Below are 23,687 nucleotides of genomic sequence, written 5' to 3'. Positions count from 1 at the left end.
GCACCAATGTGATCCGAGACATAGATCTTGAGCTCCATGGCAACCTTGTTTATGTGGATCTTATCGTACTGCCGATGCCAGAGTTTGACATTATTCTAGGGATGGATTGGCTATTGCGGAACAGAGTTTTGATTGACTTCCAGCGGAGATCTGTTCTAGTCCGACCGCCTGGAATGACGCAGTTCTTATTTGAGCCAGACAGGTACTTTCCCTTACCGCGCATTATTCCATATGTTCAAGCTAGGAAGCTCATGCATAGAGGGTGTCGGGCATTTTTAGCGACTTTTATATCTGTCCCCAAGGAGCCCAGTCAGTCAGCCTCAGATGTTCCGATTGTTAGAGATTTCTTAGACGTTTTTCCTGAGGATGCTCTGGTACGCCACCTGAGAGAGAGGTGGAGTTTTCCATCGAGCTTATGCCAGGTATGGCTCCGATCTCAAAAGCACCGTACCGACTTGCATCGACAAAGATGGCAGAGCTCAAGAAGCAGATTCAGGAACTTCTTGACAAGGAGTTCATTCGCCCTAGTTTCTCACCTTGGGGCGCGCCAGTCTTGTTTGTTAAGAAGAAAGATGGCACGATGCTTTGTATTGACTATCGGGAGTTGAACAGGGTTACAGTGAAGAATAAATACCCACTTCCGAGGATTTAGGATCTGTTTGACCAGTTACAGGGAGCTTCGATTTTCTCTAAGATAGATCATCGTTCAGGTTATCACCAGTTGAGGGTGAGAGACGCCGATGTTTCTAAGACACCTTTCAAGACTCGTTATGGTCACTACGAGTTCCTTGTGATGCCGTTCAGTTTGACGAATGCGCCAGCGATCTTCATGGATCTCATGAATCGCGTATTTCAGCCGTACCTCGACCAGATTGTGATAGTGTTCATAGATGACATTCTCGTCTACTCCAAGAATCGGGAGGATCACAGCAGGCATCTGACCACAGTATTGCAGACATTGCAGAAGCACAAATTATTCGCAAAGTTCAATAAATGCGAATTCTGGTTAGAGAAGGTGGCGTTCTTAGGCCATATTGTTTCCAGCAGTGGCATTGAGGTAGACCCAGCGAAAGTTGCAGCAGTCAGAGATTGGGTTGTGCCGCAGAATGCATCAGAGATCCGCAGTTTTCTTGGCTTAGCAGGATATTATCGGAAGTTCATTAAGGGATTCTCTTTGATTGTAGTTCCACTCACAGCACTGACGAAGAAGAATGTGAAATTTGTTTGGAGCGAGGAGTCTCAGAAGAGCTTCGATACTTTGAAGCAAGCTCTTATCTCAGCACCAGTTTTGGTCGTGCCGTCAGGGTCCGGTGAGTTTGTACTGTATACCGATGCTTCGAAGCACGGTCTTGGCGCCGTATTGATGCAGCATGGGAAGGTGATAGCATATGCTTCTAGACAGTTGAAGACTCATGAGAAGAACTATCCTACCCATGATCAAGAGTTGGCCGCAGTAGTTTTTGCCTTGAAGATTTGGAGGCACTATCTGTATGGAGAGAAATGCCAGATCTTTACCGACCACAAGGTCCTCAAGTATTTCTTTATGCAGAAGGAGCTGAATATGCGTCAGAGGAGTTGGTTGGAGCTTGTGAAGGACTATGATTGTGACATTAGCTACCACCCGGGTAAAGCTAATGTAGTTGCGGATGCATTGAGCAGGAAAGTTGCAGCGATGGCCCATTTGAAAGTTTCGAAACCTCTTCAGTTTGAGATGCAGAGGTTTGATCTTGAGACTTATCCTCAAGGTAGAGTTCCCCGTCTATCTACCTTGACCATTCAGTCTTCCCTTTTGGACCGCATTCGCAGTGGTCAGTCAGCAGATGAGGAGAGGCCAATGCAGATCCTAGACAGGCAGGAGAAGAAGCTTCGGAACAAGCTGGTTAAGCGAGTCAAAGTCAGATGGCTCAACCATTCAGAGGAGGAAGCTACATGGGAGTCTGAGTCGGAGATGAGAGATCGTTACCATGAGTTATTCGGTGAGTTTTAATTTCGAGGACGAAATTTCTTTTAAGGGGGGAAGGATTGTAGAACCCGTAAATCAGTCTACGTATAAGCCATGCATAATTCTAGTATTTAAATTAAGATGATTTTATTTCATGAGTATTTAAATGATTTTCCTCATCTTGATTATTTTATGCAGTAGTTTGATTTTTATCATTTCAGTTAATTCAGTGAGGCCGGACTGGAGTTGGAGTTTAGAGATAAAATTTAAGATTTAGAAATCATTTCCAGAATTTATTTTTAGCAAGTAAGTTAATTTAAGTTAAAAAAGAGGTTTGAGGATTTATTTAAGCAACTTGAGGTGAGTAGAAAATAAATTCATTTAAGTTCCTTAATTAAGGGGTTAATTCACTAAATTAATTAAAGGATAGGTGAGGCTTTTAAAGATTATAAATTTAGTAAATAATCAACATTTCCCTTCATTTTTATACCAAAATTCGGCCACCCCTTAGAATATTAAGCAAGGAAATGCCAACTCACCTTTGACCCATTCTTTGTCATTTTTTAGCATGATAACCTTTTAAATTATTAATCAACCTTAATTAATTTATTAATAAGCAATATCCTAGTCTAGTTAACATGAAAGAATCAGCCACATGCACCTCTAATAGTCCTCCAACCAATATTTGATAGCAACAAGAATTCAAATTTAAAAAATAGTAGACTTGGTCTTGCATGTATCCCACCTATATTGCACCCATCTCCCTCACTCCCCTAACCACAATTTCTCCCCCCTTTCCACCGAAACTTGAGAGCTTTTCAGAGGTAAAATTCAGTGATAAAAACCGTGAGCATCATAGCTAGAACAAGAGAAAAATCAAGAGCAAGGTAGCAAGATAAGTAAGCGCTCCACCTCTTCCGTGCCGGATCGTCTCATTCTTTCGTTTTTCTTTCAAAACGAAACCAGGCATGCATATATTCTTCCTTGACTCTTCAATCAAGTCCTAATATCATTTATTTTCATTACATGATCAAGTTTGATAAGTAAAAACCGAAATATATGTCAAGCATTTTCGAAATTTTAGTGCAGAATTTTCGGTCCCTCTTGTGCCTTCACGGTTTTGTTTGTTTTTGTATATTCAGGTGATTGGCTAGACTCCAGGCTCCCAAGGCGACATCTAGATATGTAATAGGATGCATTAGGATCATTTTGGTCCACTCCTTCAACCCCATGCATGATGAAATTCGAAAATGACAGCAGCTTTCCATCGGTGCCATTTTGTGCTTCAAAAATTTGGTTTTGCTGTCAAGGGGAAAGGATCTGATCTTGGCTGCCCTAAGGGCCTATAGCCATGGTTAGACCACTTCCCTAGCATTTATAAGACGTGACTAAGTCCTTCTTTTGGTGGCTTGGTCCATGGTGAATTGGTTTTTAAATCAAACAACAAGAACAGCCCCTTCCCCATTTCGACCCTGCATTTGTACAGCATATGTGTTTCGAGTTTTGGTGGATTGGTGTGGATCTTGTTTGGCCTATGGCCCTTAGCCACGGTTCATACCATACCCCAAGATTTCTAGATCGTGCCATGGTCAATCAAATGGCCACTGGAACGATCCATGACAGCAAACGAAGAGAAACACCTTGCGCATACAAGGGTGTTCTCGGTTGGACCATTCGGTGGAGTTATGGTGTGATGCGAATCGTGGCTGGCCTAGGGCCCTTAGCCATGGTTTAAATCATTCCTTGGGAAATTGGTAAGAGGTTTTGGTCGGTGGTTCAAAGCCCCAATGGCCATTAGCCTCGCAAACGACGCAAGCAAACCTAGCACAGTTGCTGTATTTTTGGACAACAACTTGTTGTGACGGTTCAGTGGCTTGTTCGAGTTCTCGATTGGCTTTTAGCCCGTGGCCTTGGACCGGACAGTGCCTCATCAAGTTAGGAAGATCATGTTTTTGGCCGTTTGTCATTCGGATCATTTTTAAAGTCGTACGAGAATTTACGGTGCGATGTGCCAAATTGACTCTCGAAAGAGCGTTTCATGTTTTGGCCTCCATCCACCTAGATTTTGGCCTTAACTATTTTAGGAGCATTAATTCATCATTTTAAGCCTATTTTAATCATGACTATATGACGTTTCAGTGTTGGCTCGGGTTGGTTCGGAGTCATGATTAAATACGAAGTTGTTCGGTGTAATTGTCTCATTTTTTTAATGTTATTGCATAGTTTGGTCCCATAAATCAATTGCATATTTTCATGAAATATTTAGGTTGCAGCGAGCCTGGGAGCGATCCAATTCACTCAGTAAAATTGTTACAGGATACTTAATTGCGGGAATTAATTATATTACGTGCTAAAATGTTATTTTTGAGATTATGCGATATTGCTTGTGGCCATTTCACTATCATGGGATTATTGCTAAATCCGGTCGCCAGTTACCGGTCCGGTCGCCAGTTACCGGTCAGTTCAGTTTGTATCACCCCGTATACTGAGGCATAGTTTGATCAGACGTTTATTATTTTACCCGGTCGCCAGTTACCGGTAATGGGAGCATTTTATTATCTGGTCGCCAGTTACCGGTCAGTTTCAGTGCAGGGGCCACTTGCGTATACCATAATCTCAACAGGAAAATTATTACAGGTTATTTCAGTACAGGGCTCCAAGAAGCAAACATTTTTACCATGATATTTTCAGTTCAGTTATGCACGTATTATAATTAATCATGACACGACACTTTTACGATATGCCTCATGACATGACATTTTTATTTCATGAAATTTTACTATAGTATTTACTCGTTATTTACGATATATGTATGTTGAGTCTTTAGACTCACTAGACTTGATTGTTGTAGGTTCTGATGATGCCAGGGCCGAGGGTGGGGACCAGTGAGCAGGCTCGAATCGGCAGTAGTAGGACCCGAGGACCTCAGTTCAGCATTTATTTTTAATTGATGGCTCAAACATTTTAATTATTGTCGGAAAAACTTTTTACTGTTATTTCAAAAATGTTAATTCTTCCGCTGCCACATTGAACATCAAACTTTATTTATAAGTTCATTTATGAAGGAGGCAATTTTAATTATTTGAAAAGAAAAATTTTAATTTTTCCGCAAATTTTCCAAGTAAGGATTTTAGGCCGTTACAAAATCCCTCTCCTGCCTCAGATCCTCCCTGTCCTCCGGGCGAGGATCATCATTTCTAGTGCGCTCGAGAATGCGTCTATGTGGCATATTGTTCCATACATAACCCATACGTAACCAACATGCTTAATTCCATAATTTATTTAAATATAAATACTGAACAAATAAAAAATCTGGACGTAAAATATTTCATGAAAACATGCTGTTAAATAATTCATGCTTTAAATAAAATGCGTAAATGTAAAACTTACAGACCGAAGACGTGACTTCATGAGTTTCTCGTGGTCAGTAGTAGTATAACCCTTTACAAGAACATAGGCTTTGATACCAGCTATAATGGCCTGAAAATTCGTGTTTGAAAATTTGCGTAAAAATTAAAAATTTTCTTTTAAAATAATCAAAATGCCTCATTCATAAAATAAACTGGTAAATCTAGTTTAATGTTCAAAATAGCAGCGGAAGAAATTATTGTTTGCAAAATAACAAGTTAAAGTAATCCAACAACTGAAAAAAATGTTTGAGCATAAAAAAAAATGGTAAATGCTGAAAATGAGGTCCTCGGGTTCTCTAATGCCGACCCGAGCTGGCTCACTGGTCCCTGCCCTCAGTCCCGTCCTCATCAGTACCTACAACAATCAAGTCTAGTGAGTCTAAAGACTCAGCATGCATATATTGTAAATAACAAGTAAATAATATAATAAAATTGAATGGAAGTAAAAATATCATGTCATGAGGCATAACGTGAAAATATCTTATCATGAGCAATTATAATATGTGCATTACTGAACTGAAAATCATAAGTGAAATGTTTACTCAATAGAGCCCTGAAATGAAATAGCATGTAGTAAAATTTCTGTTGAGATTATGTTCTACGCAAGTAGCCCCTGAACTGAACTGAACTGAACTGACCGGTAAGTGACCACCTGGTGAAGTAATAATTGTCTGATCAGACTAATGCCACAGTATACTGGGTGGAACTGAATTGAACCAGTAAGTGACCACCGGGTGATACAATAATCCCATGATAGTGAAATGGCCACAAGCAATATCGCATAATTCTCAAAAATGAATATTTTATATTTTTGCACGTAATGTGATTAAACAACGTAATTAAATATCCTGTATTAATTTTATCGAATGGGTTGGATCGTTCCTAGGCTTGCGAAGACCTAAATTTAACATGAAAAATATGCAAATGATTTTCTTGACCAAACTTTGTAATTGAATCCAAAAACGAGACAATTACTCCCAACGACTTCGTATTTAATCATGACTCCGTGCCAAACCGAATCAACACAAAACCATCATTTAGTCATGATTAAAATACACCAAAAATGATGAAATTATGCTCAAAAAATGATACAAGTCGGGATTTTGGTGAATGGAGGCCAAAACATGAAACGCTCTTTCGAGAGTCAATTTGGCACATCGCACCGTAATTTCTCGTACGACCTCTAAACTTAACCGAATCACGAACGGTCAAAAACACAACCTTCCTAACTCGATGAGGTACTGTCCATTCCAAGACCATAGGCTAAAAGCCAACCAAGAACTCAAACGAGCCTCTGAACCGACGCACCACTTGCTATCCACAAAATATAGCAGCAGCGCATTCGTTTCCTTGCGTCATTTTCGAGACTACCGGCCATTGGGGCTTGAACCACCGATCCGAGCCTCTTACCACCATCCTAGTTTATGGTTTGAACCATGGCTAAGGGCCCTAGGCCAGCCACAATTCGAACCACACTAGAACAAACCAGATGTCCCAACCGAGCACCAAATCTGCGCGTGGGATGTTGCAGGGGTTCTTGCTGTCATGGACCATTCCAGTGGCCATTTGGTTGATCATGGCACGATCTAGACATCAAGAGGTAGGGTGTGAACCAGGGCTAAGGGCCAGAGGCCAACCAAGGTCCATCCCAAACCACCAAAACCGAAAGTATACATGCAGAAATGAAATGGGGATCGAAGGGGGCTGTGCATGTTTGTTTTAAAAACGGATAGGAACATGAACCAAGCCATGAAAGGCCGACTTGGTAATGTCCTAGAAATTTCAAGGAGTTGTTCTAACCATGGCTATACCCCCTAGGGCAGGCAAGGTCAGAACACTTGCCTTAGACCAAAAATCGTGCAACCCGAGACTCAAAAATGCAGTTTGGATGTGTTGCTGTCCATTCGAGTTGCTGGGGGAAAAAGTGTGACGTCCCGAAAATATGAGATCCACATGAACCACGTGCGTGCAAGTTATTAAATTCCTTATGTATTTTATTAACTGATTTTAATTCACGCATTTATTTAATTTTTAAAGCATTCATTTAAGTTAAATTGAGCTTTAGCCATGCATGATTTATTTAAATGCATTGGTTTCAATTATCGATTTTTATGTGATGCACGTTAAAATGTTTTTCGAGTTTCATGTTTCAGGCGATTATTCGAGGCGGGATCGAGGAAAAGACCGGTGACGATTTTGAAAATTTAGAATGTGGTATTTTATTTTAAGATTTAGGATGGGACATTTTAAATAAATTATAGAGTTTTAGTATTTTAAAACCTTATTTATGTATTGAGTGATTTAAGAGTTTGAAACTTTTAAAATTGGTGTGTAACTATTTTAATTGTGGAGTTTGATTGAGTTAGTGTGGGTTATCCTTTAATTAGTATTTTTAATTTATTTTAATTAGCACCTTGATTAGCATTGTTAATTACTAATTAGCAAATCATTCCCCTAATCTATTTCCTAACTCACGCACACACCCATTTTAACACACACTCACACACACGTACAAGCATACACACACACAATTCTATTTCTCTCTTCACTTCATTTTTTTAAAAGAAAACTAGGGTTCTTCCTTCATAGAGCAGCCGCCCTCCCTTTAAATTCCAGCAAGGTTTTGTTGCATTTTATTCAAAGAAAACGGTGCCACGTTCGTCCCGGATCAAGCCTCGCTCCATCTCCGCTTCGGTGTCGTCGTTACGGTATTTTTAAATATCAAAAGGCACGTATATTCTGTTCTTTCTGCATCGATCTTGTCATATTATGTGTTGTGTTATTTTTATGCGTAAAAATATATGTGTGACGTTCGTCGTTTGAGCAGAAAACGATTCGGATCAGTTTTGAATTAATTTTAGATCTAAAATCATGTTTTTACTGTCTTTTTAAATACTGCGATTTTTCCGTCGGGATTTTGAGAAAACTTTCAACTAGGAAATTGTAGAACTTTTCGATGCCTTCGATTTGATATAAAAGTCGAGATCTTTGGAGGAAGATTGAGTGATTTATGGCGTTTTTGGTGGGACTGCTCAAACTGCGTTTTCAGAAAAGTTATGATATTGATGTGTTCTTCAAGTTTAATTGTTGCAGGCTTCGTTGGGGATCGATGGGTGATCGTTGCTGCGTAAAGGTATATTATTATGATGTTGGGATGTTTATTGAAGCATCGTTTCTTGTCGTTAGGTGCTTGGGAGATTGAATGTCGTATAAAACCGTTTTGTGTCAAAAAGTCTTGTTCACGGGTTTTGTTGGGATGATTGTGATGTATGGTTGTTTTGGGACAGTTGTATAGGCTCGAGTCATTGATTTAGTAGCCTAAGATGAGCTCGTGATGTTGATTATTGGGTTGTACACCGAGTTGAGGGAGTTAAGCACAACAGGTTAAGACTTTTCGTGAGCTTCTAAGTCGCGTAGGTACACGGAGGTCTACACGGACCTTGACACGGGGTCCGTGCCTTTGTTTTCTTCGCGATGTCAAATTTGCGCACGGACACGGACCCTCACACGGATGCAGGCACGGGGTCCGTGCCTTCCCTTTTCTTCGAGACACCTTTCACCGCACAGACACGGACCTGTCTCCAGATCCCGACACGGGGTCCGTGCCCCTCTTTCTTCCGGGCATTTCCTTTGCAGTAGGTAGACGGACCTGTACACGGGCCCGGGGTTGGGGTCCGTGTACTCACGTTTTCGGGAAAAATAATATTGTTGCTTTTAAGAATGATGTCCTGGTTTAGTGCAAGGGTTATCAAGGTCATGTCATGGGAAATTATAGAATATCCTAAGTAATGATTGAACTCGAGAGTAAGTATGATTTCTACGTCTAAGTTATGCAAGTTAAGTATGCAAATTCAAGCTAGTATGTACAGCAGCGACGGCCCCGATCGAAGTCCAATGAATCCCTCAACGCCAAGTAAGTATGTATGACGTGCAAGAAAATAGTTTAAGTTTTTGAGGTATGCTAAATGTCTTGTGACCAAATTATGAATGGGTTTGGAAGTCGGTGAACGTGGCCGAGGACCTCTCCACCCCGTTAAATTATGAACGGGTTAGATCGTGGTTGGAAAGCGTTAAATTACCAGCCCGTTAAATTATGAACGGGGATCTCATGTATGTGGCAGTGGATACTTCTCTGTCAACCCAGTACTGTGGTTTGTCTGATCAGGCGTTTATTATGTATGGGTCACTTGCTTTGAAACATCCTCTACGCAAAATGATGAAGTTATGTATGTTCAAATATGCAGTATGTTTATGAAAAGTTTATGTTGATGGCACTTCTAGTGATGTACGTACGTATGTTCAAGTTTATTATGCAAGTTCAAGTTTCAAGTTATGTATGTCCTATTTTAAAGTTGCATGTGATTTTATTACGTAGTACTCGTTATCCCAGTTTATACGTGTTGAGTCTTTAGACTCACTAGACTTGATCGATGCAAGAAAGTATGTTGATGAGGAGACTGGAGGTGGCGACCAAGGGCAGGCTTGGACTGAGCGGAAGGCTAGACCCGAGGACCGCCCACGTTATTTTAACGTTTTATGCAAATTTAAAATACTCTGATTTTATGTTGGATGCGAGATGTTTTGAGAATACCTTTCTTTTAACAAGATTTTTATTGTGAATGGATGATGTAGTGACGACCATATTGAACGTTATTTTATGTTTAAGAAAATTTTTAATTTTGCGCAAATTTTAAGTAGTAAAAAGTACGGTTCGTTACAGTTGGTATCAGACCGGTGTTCTTATAAAGGGTTACGCCTACTGCCAGTCGCAAGAAGCTCACGAAGTCACACCTCAAGTCTGTAAGTTTTAAAATTTTAAATTATTTCATGTATTAAGAATTCAAGTCATGATTTCAGCATGTGCATATTTTAATGCAACCACTTCTATGTTTACATGACATACGTTTTAGAGTACCGGTTTATCAGTCGTTATGAATTGAGATTGGATCCTTAAAACTTTTATGCATGTTAAGACATGAAATGAGAAATTATATGACTTTCATGCATGCTGGTTTTGTGGTATTGGACATGCTTGAGGATTCGACTATTGGTTACGAATTGTTATTAATGATTTGAGCATATTGATTTTTGGTTAGTAATACCGATGTTCTACTTGTGGGTAATAAGTTAAACTTCACAAATACGAATGCTTTTGGGACTTGTAGATTTTCTAAGAAATTACTGATGGTTTGTGGTTGCTAGCTGAGTTGCTTTTTGAGAACTCCATGTAAGGATTTATTTATTTGAGACTACGACGATATTTGGAAGTATACAAGCATAGAATTTATTTAGGATGCATGCTCCCCCTAGCTGGATTTAAGGATTTAATTGCACGAATTGAGAATTTTAAGGACCTAGTGGTAATGACCAATAGTTTCAGGAGCAAAGATAAAAATCCTAAGGGACTGGTTTCGAATTTATCGTTTGGGATTAAATTCCGAGTTTCGAGGATTTTAAGGTTTTATGAGGCTAAAATCGAAAATTTTATGGGGACCTAAAATGCATAATTAGAAGAGTTGTAGGGCCAAAATTATAATTTTTGAGGACTTTAAGGACCAAATTACAAATTTCGAAATTTTTGAGGATTAAGTTCGAACTTTTGAGGAACACTTGAGTAAGATCAGTAGCTTTTCGAGGTTATGAAATTGACTTTGGGTTTAACAAGCTTAAAATTATTGAACTTTATGTTACGTAAAATCTATAAGATGGAATTAGGAACGCCAAGGACTTATGGGTAATTGTATGATTTTCAAAATTATGGACAAGGTTGAGTAATTATCCAGGAAATTAGGAATTTATTTAGCAATTTTTAAGAGATTGGGGCAATTAGTTTAGCGTTAAGTGAGAATTGAATGTTTTAAATGATATGAATTTTCGGTTATTTAGGCTAGAAGGATATTTAGAACCTTTATATATATATGGGTTATAATGTTATAAGGAATAGTAATCAAGGACATTGTTGGATGAATCAATCTCGGACTTGAAAATTTAAGCATTTGTGAAATAACGTTTTGGCAAATTAAGAATTTAATGTGATGATGATTTAAGGTAAAGTTGAGCAGTTAGTTAAGTTATAAGAGTAGACATTGAGATAACAGATTGTTGGGAACTGAAGTTTGAGGTGTCATAAGTTTTAGTTATGATCTTAACAGTTAGGACTATACTTTTATTGGAATTTGATTTTTCTAGAAAGTTGACGATGATTGACGGTTAGGTTACTCGATAGATTCATGTAAGGATTGAGGTCGACGCCTTGTCTTGAGGAAATTTTGTAATCCATTAAGCAACTTGGGAATAAGTAAACGTGTGTATTTGGAATTATGTTATCCAAAACTATTTGGGTTGCGTAAGTTTGAATTGCAAATGTACGGATATGGGTGTTCATACGGAGGTTTTGGGAGAAATAAAAACAAAAGGGGATTAGTTGCGTTCAACATGGATTATCAATGGACGAATATCAAGTTTTTTTTTTTTATCGAGTAAGAAATCTAAAATCTTGACATGGGGATTCTAGAACGCCATGGTTTATAAGTGAATTTGATTTATTAGAGTTGGTCTAAAGTTACTATGGGATAACTTATTAAGTTTTATGCGCTAGAATTAATTAAGCATTGAGGATACTTAAGAATGCGACGTTTGTTTCAATGAGAAAAGTTCAATGTCATAGGCCTCAACTATATTGTAATTGGGAAGAAAATAGTTTAAACATGTAATTGAGGTTAGAAAGATTTTATATAACAGGTAGAAGATTGGTATTGGATATCTTGGGTTTTTATGGATTAACACTACTCAAATATAAGACTTGCAGCAATTTTGTAATTGGGATGTACTTGTAAATAACTAAATTACGTAAGGTTGGTGTCGTAAGATAACGATTCAATTCAAGGATATTGGGCTGATATTACTATGGAGTTGAGATAAGATTTAACTTTTAAGTGTATCGCCGAGGATAGAAGTTGATCAGTAACCTTTGATGCTAAGAGTTCTTAAGTTGAACTGCATAAATGCTAATGTAATAGGTCGTTGAAATTACAGGTATAGTATAAAGAAGGTAAGATACGATAAGTTTGAACCTCCATTTCCAATATTGGTAACGACGAGAAAAGTCAGAATTCGAGGTCGTAGTAAAGTAAACTAAGTTATTATAAGTCGTTTTAAGTTGTGATTCGCAAACGAGGTTTTTGGAAGTCAATTTAATTAGGATTGAAGAGACGTAAGGACAACATAAGATTTAATTTTATTCAGAGTAGCGCAGCGGTAGCGTGGATCATTGGGATGCTAGAATTAAGAATCTAACTTTTGGATTATCGAGGATAAACGAATTTCGGGGACGAAATTCAAATTAAGGGGGATAGATTGTGACGTCCCAAAAATATGGGATCCACATGAACCACGTGCGTGCAAGTTATTAAATTCCTTATGTATTTTATTAACTGATTTTAATTCATGCATTTATTTAATTTTTAAAGCATTCATTTAAGTTAAATTCAGCTTTAGCCATGCATGATTTATTTAAATACATTGGTTTCAATTATCGATTTTTATGTGATGCACGTTAAAATGTTTTTCGATTTTCATGTTTCAGGCGATTATTCGAGGCGGGATCGAGGAAAAGACCGGTGACGATTTTGAAAATTTAGAATGTGGTATTTTATTTTAAGATTTAGGATGGGGCATTTTAAATAAATTATAGATTTTTCGTATTTTAAAACCTTATTTATGTATTGAGTGATTTAAGAGTTTGAAACTTTTAAAATTGGTGTGTAACTATTTTAATTGTGGAGTTTGATTGAGTTAGTGTGGGTTACCCTTTAATTAGTATTTTTAATTTATTTTAATTAGCACCTTGATTAGCATTGTTAATTACTAATTAGCAAATCATTCCCCTAATCTATTTCCTAACTCACGCACACACCCATTTTAACACACACTCACACACACGTACAAGCATACACACACACAATTCTATTTCTCTCTTCACTTCATTTTTTTAAAAGAAAACTAGGATTCTTCCTTCATAGAGCAGCCGCCCTCCCTCTAAATTCCAGCAAGGTTTTGTTGCATTTTATTCAAAGAAAACGGTGCCACGTTCGTCCCGGATCAAGCCTCGCTCCATCTCCGCTTCGGTGTCGTCGTTACGGTATTTTTAAATATCAAAAGGCACGTATATTCTGTTATTTCTGCATCGATCTTGTCATATTATGTGTTTTGTTATTTTTATGTGTAAAAATATATGTATGACGTTCGTCGTTTGAGCAAAAAACGATTCGGATCAGTTTTGTATTAATTTTAAATCTAAAATCACGTTTTTACTGTCTTTTTAAATACTGCGATTTTTTCGTCGGGATTTTGAGAAAACTTTCAACTAGGAAATTGTAGAACTTTTCGATGCCTTCGATTTGATATAAAATTCGAGATCTTTGGATGAAGATTGAGTGAGTTATGGCGTTTTTGGTGGGACTGCTCAAACTGCGTTTTCAGAAAAGTTATGATATTGATGTGTTCTTCAAGTTTAATTGTTGCAGGCTTCGTTGGGGATCGACGGGTGATCGTTGCTGCGTATAGGTATATTATTATGATGTTGGGATGTTTATTGAAGCATCGTTTCTTGTCGTTAGGTGCTTGGGAGATTGAATGTCGTATAAAACCGTTTTGTGTCAAAAAGTCTTGTTCACGGGTTTTGTTGAGATGATTGTGATGTATGGTTGTTTTGGGATAGTTGTATAGGCTCGAGTCATTGATTTAGTAGCCTAAGATGAGCTCGTGATGTTGATTATTGGGTTGTACACCGAGTTGAGGGAGTTAAGCACAACAGGTTAAGACTTTTCGTGAGCTTCTAAGTCGCGTATGTACACGGAGGTCTACACGGACCTTGACACGGGGTCCGTGCCTTTGTTTTCTTCGCGGTGTCAAATTTGCGCACGGACACGGACCCTCACATGGATGCAGGCACGGGGTCCGTGCCTTCCCTTTTCTTCGAGACACCTTTCACCGCACAGACACGGACCTGTCTCCGGATCCCGACACGGGGTCCGTGCCCCTCTTTCTTCTGGGCATTTCCTTTGCAGTAGGTAGACGGACCTGTACACGGGCCCGGGGTCGGGGTCCATGTACTCTTGTTTTCGGGAAAAATAATATTGTTGCTTTTAAGATTGATGTCCTGGTTTAGTGCAAGGGTTATCAAGGTCATGTCATGGGAAATTATAGAATGTCCTAAGTAATGATTGAACTCGAGAGTAAGTATGATTTCTACGTCTAAGTTATGCAAGTTAAGTATGCAAATTCAAGCTAGTATGTACAGCAGCGACGGCCCCGATCGAAGTCCAATGAATCCCTCAACGCCAAGTAAGTATGTATGACGTGCAAGAAAATATTTTAAGTTTTTGAGGTATGCTAAATGTCTTGTGACCAAATTATGATTGGGTTTGGAAGTCGGTGAACGTGGCCGAGGACCTCTCCACCCCGTTAAATTATGAACGGGTTAGATCGTGGTTGGAAAGCATTAAATTATGAACGGGGACCAACCAGCCCGTTAAATTATGAACGGGGATCTCATGTATGTGGCAGTGGATACGTCTCTGTCAGCCCATTACTGTGGTTTGTCTGATCAGGCGTTTATTATGTATGGGTCACTTGCTTTGAAACATCCTCTACGCAAAATGATGAAGTTATGTATGTTCAAGTATGCAGTATGTTTATGAAAAGTTTATGTTGATGGCACGTCTAGTGATGTACGTACGTATGTTCAAGTTTATTATGCAAGTTCAAGTTTCAAGTTATGTATGTCCTATTTTAAAGTTGCATGTGATTTTATTACGTAGTACTCGTTATCCCAGTTTATACGTGTTGAGTCTTTAGACTCACTAGACTTGATCGATGCAGGCAAGTATGTTGATGAGGAGACTGGAGGTGGCGACCAAGGGCAGGCTTGGACTGAGCGGGAGGCTAGACCCGAGGACTGCCCACGTTATTTTAACGTTTTATGCAAATTTAAAATACTCTGATTTTATGTTGGATGCGAAATGTTTTGAGAAAACCTTTCTTTTAACAAGATTTTTATTGTGAATGGATGATGTAGTGACGACCATATTGAACGTTATTTTATGTTTAAGAAAATTTTTAATTTTCCGCAAATTTTAAGTAGTAAAAAGTACGGTTCGTCACAAAAAGAGACTTTAAGAAATGGTAAAATCCCTTCTTAACACACCCTATATCCATCCTAGATGCAGCCTGGCAAGCCTGGGCATGAGCCAACACCTAAACCATCACAAACAACAGAAAACGTGAAGCACAAAAGGGATCCGAAATAATTCTGCACAATGTTTTCGAATCTTGCATGATGAAATTTCGGTTTTTTCTAAATAAAATCATGAGTATGTTGTTTTAAAGTACTAATATGGATTCATTGAAGAGCAAATAAAAACATATACATGCCTTGGTTTCGTTTTGAAAGAAAAACCAACGAAACGAAGACGGTGCGCGGAGGAGACGGAGTGCTCTTCTTTTTCTTGTTTTCCCTCGATTTCTCTCTTGTTTTTCTATGGCTTTCTCACGATTTTTCTCTGAAAATGCTCTCACATTTTCGGTGCAAGGGAGAGGGGGAAATGGTTAGCAGAATGAAGGAGAGTTGAAATATAAAAGGGATTTAAATGGCATGACCAAGTCTTGCTCTCTTTGAATTGTTAGATGAGGACTTGGTTTGATGTCAAAAAGATTTTTGGAGGGATTATGGAGGTCATGACCGATTCCTCCTATTTAAACAAGGCTAAGATATTGATTGATTAATAATTAATGGTGATTAAAAAAATGAAGGATTATCATACTAAGAAATAACAAGGAAAGGGTCAAAGGTGGTGAGTTGCCAAAGAAATGTTATATCACCTATGAGGTGGCCGAAATTAGGCTAATAAGTGGAGGGGAAATTGTGAGGCCCGAGCCCGAATAGGGCGGAGGTTGCTCGCCGGTGCCATCAGTTGCACGGACAATGAGCGGCTCCTGGCAGGCTTCTAGGTGGAGGGAACATGAATGAACTGACCCACACGGGAATGAGAGGGATTCCGAGACAGTTCAATGTAACGGACTGTACAGTTGAAGGGGGCTTAAAAGATTTGATTGGTACTACTCATATCACGAAGGTGCATCTTCTTTTCGGTAGCTCATCACGTAAGAACTCCAAAGTTAAGCGTGCTTGACTTGGGGCAATTTTGGGATGGGTGACCTCCCGGGAAGTTTTCCAGGGTGCGTGTGAGTGAGGACATAAGCACGCTGGAAAGATCCGTCTCGATACAGTGAGGACAGTAATCGAATCTGGGATGTTACAGAAATATTGCTTAGTTAGTGTATTTTAAATCTTTAGAGTCTTATCTACCCATTAAATAATTTAGTGAATTAACACATTAATTATGGAACCTAAATGAACTTATTTTCTACTTACCTCAAGTTACTTAAATAATTCTTTAATCATTCTTTTAACTTAAATTAACTTATTAGTTAGCTAAAATAAATTCTGGGAATGTTTCCTTAATATTAAATTTTATCTCAAAACTTCAACTCTAGTCCGACCTCACTTAATTATCTGAAAAGGTAACAATTAAACTATTGTGTAAAATAATTAACTTTAAAGAAAAAGAATTTAAATTCTCATGCAATAAAATCATATTTAACACTAGAATTATGCATGGCTTATATGTAGTCTAATTTACGGGTTCTACATTGGGTCTCTTTCAGACACAATAGAAACTGGGATCCTGTGCAAATTGACTATCTCCCGAATATAGAGCTCTCCATACTGAGTCATGGAGAACTTCGTCTTCACCGGTAAGAAATGTGCCGATTTAGTAAGTCGATCAACTATAAATCAAATAGCATTAGATCCCCTAACTGACCCCGGCAATCCAACAACAAAATCCATGGTGATATTCTCCCATTTACACTCGGGAATAGGGAGCAGCTTAAGCATCCATGCTGGCCTCCGGTGCTCTGCTTTCACTTGCTGACAAGTGAGGCATTCAGATACAAAGCGTTGAATATCTCGCTTCATCCTTGGCTACCAATACAACATCTGTAGGTCCTTGTACATCTTAGTACCCCTTTGATGGATGGAATATGGAGATGTATGTGTCTCTATCAAAATATCTTCTCTGATCGAATCAACACTAGCTACCCACATCCTTCCTCTGTACCTCACAATACCATCGGACACTGCGTAGAATACACTGCCCTTGACTTCATCCTTCAGTCTCCATTTTTGCAACTTTTCATCTGGAGGCTAACCTCTACGGATTCGATCTAGCAAAAAAGATAGTATTGTCAGATTAGACAACTTGGAAGCTCTGCCCATAGAATAAACTTCTAGGTCAAACCTCTGAATCTCTGACTGAAGAGATCTCTCCGCTGACAGCTGCGCTACGACTACTAGCTTCCTGCTCAAAGAATCTGCCAAAACATTAGCTTTCTCTGGGTGGTAGCTAATTTCACAATAGTCGTCTTTTACTAACTCTAACCACCGTCTTTGTCTCATGTTCAGTTCTTTCTGCGTGAAGAAGTACTTGAGACTCTTTTTATCAGTGAATATCTGGCATTTCTTGTCATACAAAAAATGTCTCCATATCTTCAACGCAAAGACAACTGCAGCTAACTCGAGATCCTGAGTCGGGTAGTTCTTCTCATGCACTTTCAAATGTCGGAGGCATAAGCTATAACCCGACCATGATGCATCAATACTGCGCCTAAACCGAGCTTAGAAGCGTCGGTGTATAACACAAAATTACCTTGCTCTGATGGCATGTCTAAAACTGGCGCAGTGATAAGAGCTTGCTTCAAAGTATCGAAGCTCTTCTGACACTCGTTACTCCATACAAATTTAGCATTTTTCTTAGTCAATGAAGTGAGTGACACTGTAATCGAGGAAAACCCCTGAATAAATTTCCTCTAGTATCTTGCCGTGCCTAGGAAACTACGGATCTCTCACACATTCTTCGGCTCAACCCATTCTCTTACTATGGCCACTTTAGCTGGATCAACCACAATGAAACTGCTATATATAATATGTCCCAAAAATGCTACTTTCTCCAACCAGAATTCACACTTATTGAATTTTGAAAACAATTTGTGACTCTAAAAGACTTGCAAAACTGTACTCAAATGCTGAGTTTGCAACTCATAGATCTTCGAGTATATAAGAATGTCGTCAATGAATACTATGACGAACTGATCTAGGTAGGGCTGAAATAATCGATTAATTAGGTCCACAAAAATCGCATGAGCATTCGTCAGTCCAAATGGCATCACTAAGAATTTGTAGTGCTCATATCTAGTTCTGAAGGATGTCTTGTGAACATCTGCATCTTTTACCATCAGTTGATGATACCTAGAACGTAGATCTATCTTAGAGAACACTATAGCTCCCTGCAACTGATCGAATAAGTCCTCGATCCTTGGTAATGGGTATTTGTTCTTGATCGTTACCTTGTTCAATTCTCGTTAATCGATACACAACCTCATGCTTCCATCTTTCTTCTTTACGAAGAGTATTGGTTCGCCCCATGGTGAGAAACTAGGGCGGATGAATTATTTCTCTAGGATCTCCTGAATTTGCTGCTTGAGCTCTAACATATTTGCTGGAGCAAAATAGTACAGTGCCTTAGAGATTGGCACACTGCCTGGCAAAAGGTCAATGGCGAACTCCACTTCTCTCTCAGGTGGAAGGCCTATAACGTCGTCTGGGAAAACGTCAGGAAAATCTCTGACAACTGGTACATCAGATATCGATGGAATGGGTGGTCAGGTGTTGCAATAATACTGGCCAAGAATGTCTGACACCCCTTATGTATAAGTTTTCGGGCTTGCATGTAAGAGATCATGTGAGGAAACTTCTCCACTTGTCTAGCTCAAAATGAAATTGCTCCATGCCCAACGGTCTTACCAACACCGATCTTTTCTGAAACTCAATTAGAACTCTGTCCTCCATCAGCCAGTCCATTCCCAAGATAACATCAAACTATGGCATTGGCTACACCATCAGATCGGCGTAAACCAAGGGGTCATGTAGTTCAAGATCAATATCTTTGACCAAGCTAGTAGCTGATAACTCCTCCCCTGATGGGAATTTGACGGAGTAGTTCACGTCGAGTCCAATGGACTTGACATCCAAATAATAGCAAACGTCTCTGAGATAAAAGAGTGAGTGGCCCTGGAATCTAACAAGGCTTTCGTGGCTACTCTCTTTTTAAAGATATTTCTGAAGGACGTTAGCACAACACATAAACTTGTACTCCAAAATACTAATCTTAGCCTCATGCATAATTGGAAATTTCTATCCAAAGTCTCCAAAATACAAAGACAACATACTAATATTCTCAAGAAAAATTCGAAGCATGCATGACAAAAAATAAATATTGTCCTGAATTAAATAGGTTACCAGTCAGTAGGGTCATGTATGGGTTCACCTCATCGGCATGCATGGCGAACACTCTCCCTTGAGCTGGCTGCCTCCACTGCGGGCAGTCCTTCAGCATGTGATCACTTGCCCAACACTTTAAGCATTTTCCTGAGCCCCATAAACACTGCCCCATATGATAACGGTTGCATTTCGGGCACAGTAGGTACTCACCAGTCTTTTGAGGAGCCTTCTGTTGCTGGATAGGACCTTTGCCTTTCGGCGGTCCTTGGAACGGCTTCTTTCCTTGCTAACCTTGGAAAGGACTCCTAACTGCTGCTGCTGTGAATGATGCTGCTGGGGCGCCTGATAGGGCCTCTTTCATTGCATGTCAGTCTCGATATCTTTTTGGTCATGTTCAGCCGCCAAGGCTCTTGATACCACAACAACATAGGTAGTAGGACCAGCAACTCTAACATAACGACGCAAGATCGGCCGTAATCCATCAAGGAAGTGCTTCATCTTTTCCCTTGCATCGTTCGCAATTAGGGGCACGAAGTGACACTCCCTCTCAAATTTCCTCACAAATTCGGCTACACTATTGTCTCCCTGTCGTAAATTCATAACTCTCTGGTCAATCAAAATATAGCCTAATTTACCGAAGCAAGCCACATATTATATACACGTTGTAAGCCCATGGAGAAGAAGCTCAAGTATGCCGCATGAACTAGAACGCATTCGAGGTAACCGTGGAATGGGTGGATTGTGTTTTTATTGGTGTTATCTATTTAAAAAACCAAAATAAATTTCGATATTAATGTATAGCTCAAAATGAAATTGCTCCATGCCCAACGGTTTTTATTGGATTACAAACATTATTTTTCACACCGATCTGTATGAACAACTCTGAACCGGGCTTGGCTTAGATTCTTGAGTTTATATATGATTTATATAAAGCTTTTCAAGATTCTTCTGTCCATGCCACTATATATATATATATATATATATATATATATATATATATATATATATTCACTACAAGAATCCCATCTGTTTTTTTTCTCTCTGCAAAAATAGCTATTATATTTTCACCATCACTTTGTTACAGCATATGATCAAGGTACTAGGTTGGTTTTGATGAAGGCATGGAAACAATATTTCGTCCAACTCCGTACACGCCGAACGATTCGAGCTGGCTAATCCCCCAAGGAAAGAGCACACCATGGACCAAAGAAGAGAACAAGCTATTCGAGCGTGCCCTCGCCATGTACGACGAGAAGAAAACACCGCACCGATGGTTTAAGGTGGCGTCCATGATCCCGGGGAAATCCGTGTGCGATGTGATGAATCATTACAGGGAGTTGGTCGAAGACGTCAGCAATATCGAGGCCGGCTTGGTTCCGATCCCGGGATACCTGTCTTCTTCGTTTACTTTGGAGCTGGAAGATGGAAGAGGGTTTGATCTTGTCATGTGTAGGAAGAGGGGGAGGACTAGTACTGTTCAAGAGAGGAGGAAAGGGGTGCCTTGGACTGAGGATGAGCACAGGTCATGCATATATACATACATATAATTTATAAATTCCTATCGGTATTTCAAGAATATATAATAAAAATTGAATTTTTATGAAAATCCTTTATATGAAAGTCAGTTGGATATCGTTTTGATTACAATTCATAATTTGATTAATTATTGCATGGATAGATCAATTTTTAAATTACTTCTTGATTAAGCTCTTTTAAGGTCATATAATTGTATATATTTGTGTTATATTAGGGAGACGAAATCAATATGAAATTATGATTTCATCTCCCTAATTTCTTTAAGGTTGTGCTTGGAGTACCCTAAATTTTTGTAATTTTTATAGTTTTAGATTCGGTCGTGATGCAAAACAAGAAAGAAATGGTTTTAAATCTTCTAATAAACTCATATGTTAACATTAAACTAACGGATCGAAAACATGATTTCGATTGTCATCGAATATTTTTTCAAGTTCTAAGTAGTGTCTTCCTCTCTTGCTCGAAACTCTTGGCTCCGTGGTCTGTTCTTGCTTTTGATGCTTATTAGAAACAAGATTTTGATGGGATGGTAGTAAACCTAGTATTCTTGAATTGGAGTAATTAAATAGCTTGGATAAGTTAATTAATGAGAATTAATTTGTTAAATGGAGTTAATATTAAGTTATATATATATATATATATATATATTTAAAAAATTAGAAATAAAACTTAATATATATATATATATATATATATATATATATATATATATATTGAAAAAATTAGAAATAAAACTTAACTTTTAAAAATGAAATAATATTTTAGATTTGATGTTTTTTGGAGTTTTTAAATCAATCATGGTTCATGTCTCGTTGGATTTTACATTGAGGAAGATGTGGTGCCAAAATGACGAATATCAGGCATAGCTTAGAGATTTTGGAAAGACATGTTTGCCCTTTATGCTAATGCTCCAAATTATTGCAAAAGGAGAAAAATCGACACATTTCAATTAGCGATATTTTTCATATGGTTTGGACTATTTACTCTGGCGATCCATGGATGAAATTGCAGACGATTTCTCATAGGTACTTGAAAAGCATGGAAAAGGCGACTGGAGGAGCATATCGCGAAACTTCGTGATTTCGAAGACACCGACTCAGGTAGCTAGCCATGCCCAGAAATACTATCTGAGACAGGTTTCGAGAGGGAAGGACAAGAGAAGGCCGAGCATTCATGACATGAAGATGTTCGATCTCTCCAACAATTCATCCGAGAGCTACAAAATCGCGAAAGCTTACGGGTTTAAATCCATACAAAACCACTCGATACTCGATGATGGAGCTCTAATGGTTTTGAACTCGACTCTCTGCGATTCATTCGTTGCTTATCCACTTACATAGCTTCTCATTATCGTTGTATTGTACTATTGTCAATGTTGTTGGTCATATTTTGTTGCTACAATGTTGAAATATTGTCCGTCGATTGAAACATTATGGTCATATATGTATAATGTTGTATGATAAGACAATATATGCATGTATATATGTATATTTATGCTTATTTGCATAATCGATATTATATATGTATGCAAAATTTTCAGATATTTTATTATTTTGTCGTTAGAAATTGGGAAGAATCTAGTTATAGTAAAAACAATGAAGGAAAAAATCAATTGGAAAATATAAAAAATTTACTTGAAATCTCTCTTCTATATCAAAATGGAAGATTTCAATTACACTACATAATCTTTACCATCTTATGAAATTTAAGGTAAAAATATATCAATTATTATTTATATATAACACAAATATATATATATATATATATATATATATATATATATATATATATATATATATATATATATATGAAATTGATTAATTATAGAGGAAGTATGAAAATACCTTCATAAAGCACCATAATTAATATTATAATATATTTTTTCCACCAGCCCCACAACTCGATCACGTCCATCATCTATTTTTTTTTTGTTTTTAATTGTTCCACTTTCCACCAATTGTTTTAAATTTATTGCATTAATGCATAGATCAATTATGTCATTTCCTATATATGGTGGATCATATCAAATTTGTCTATTCTGATTGTAAAATCCACTAAAAAAAGATGCATATATCTTCTTTAAAACCATCCTATAGATGGGCAAAATATTGCTGATGTGATATTTTTTTTATATATATTTCAATGGCACATGTTTCATGAATGCAACTTGATTAAAAAGTCTCAGATAGACATTATTGCTTTTTATAATATTGTGGACTCACCTTTTTTGTATAATTATTTACAGCCACCAACTTTTAATTATTTTCAGATATTATGATATTTTGAGTTTCGACATTGGTTGTCGGAAATATTTAATACATATCTAAACTTTTCGGTTGTTATTAAGAGTAAAATTTAGGTTTATTTTTTTAATTGTCATTCAAAGACCAAATGTTTGTGT

At 38.1% G+C, this 23,687-nt stretch overlaps 1 pseudogene; it reads left to right on the top strand.

The window, feature by feature from the left end:
* Nucleotides 1-20,595: 20,595 nt before the first annotated feature.
* Nucleotides 20,596-22,797, top strand: LOC140805028 (transcription factor DIVARICATA-like; annotated as a pseudogene).
* Nucleotides 22,798-23,687: the final 890 nt, after the last annotated feature.

Source organism: Primulina eburnea, chromosome 11, assembly GCF_022965805.1.
Source record: "Primulina eburnea isolate SZY01 chromosome 11, ASM2296580v1, whole genome shotgun sequence".
In the NCBI taxonomy this organism is placed as follows: Eukaryota; Viridiplantae; Streptophyta; class Magnoliopsida; order Lamiales; family Gesneriaceae; genus Primulina; species Primulina eburnea.
This window is presented reverse-complemented; position numbering and strand designations above follow the sequence as displayed.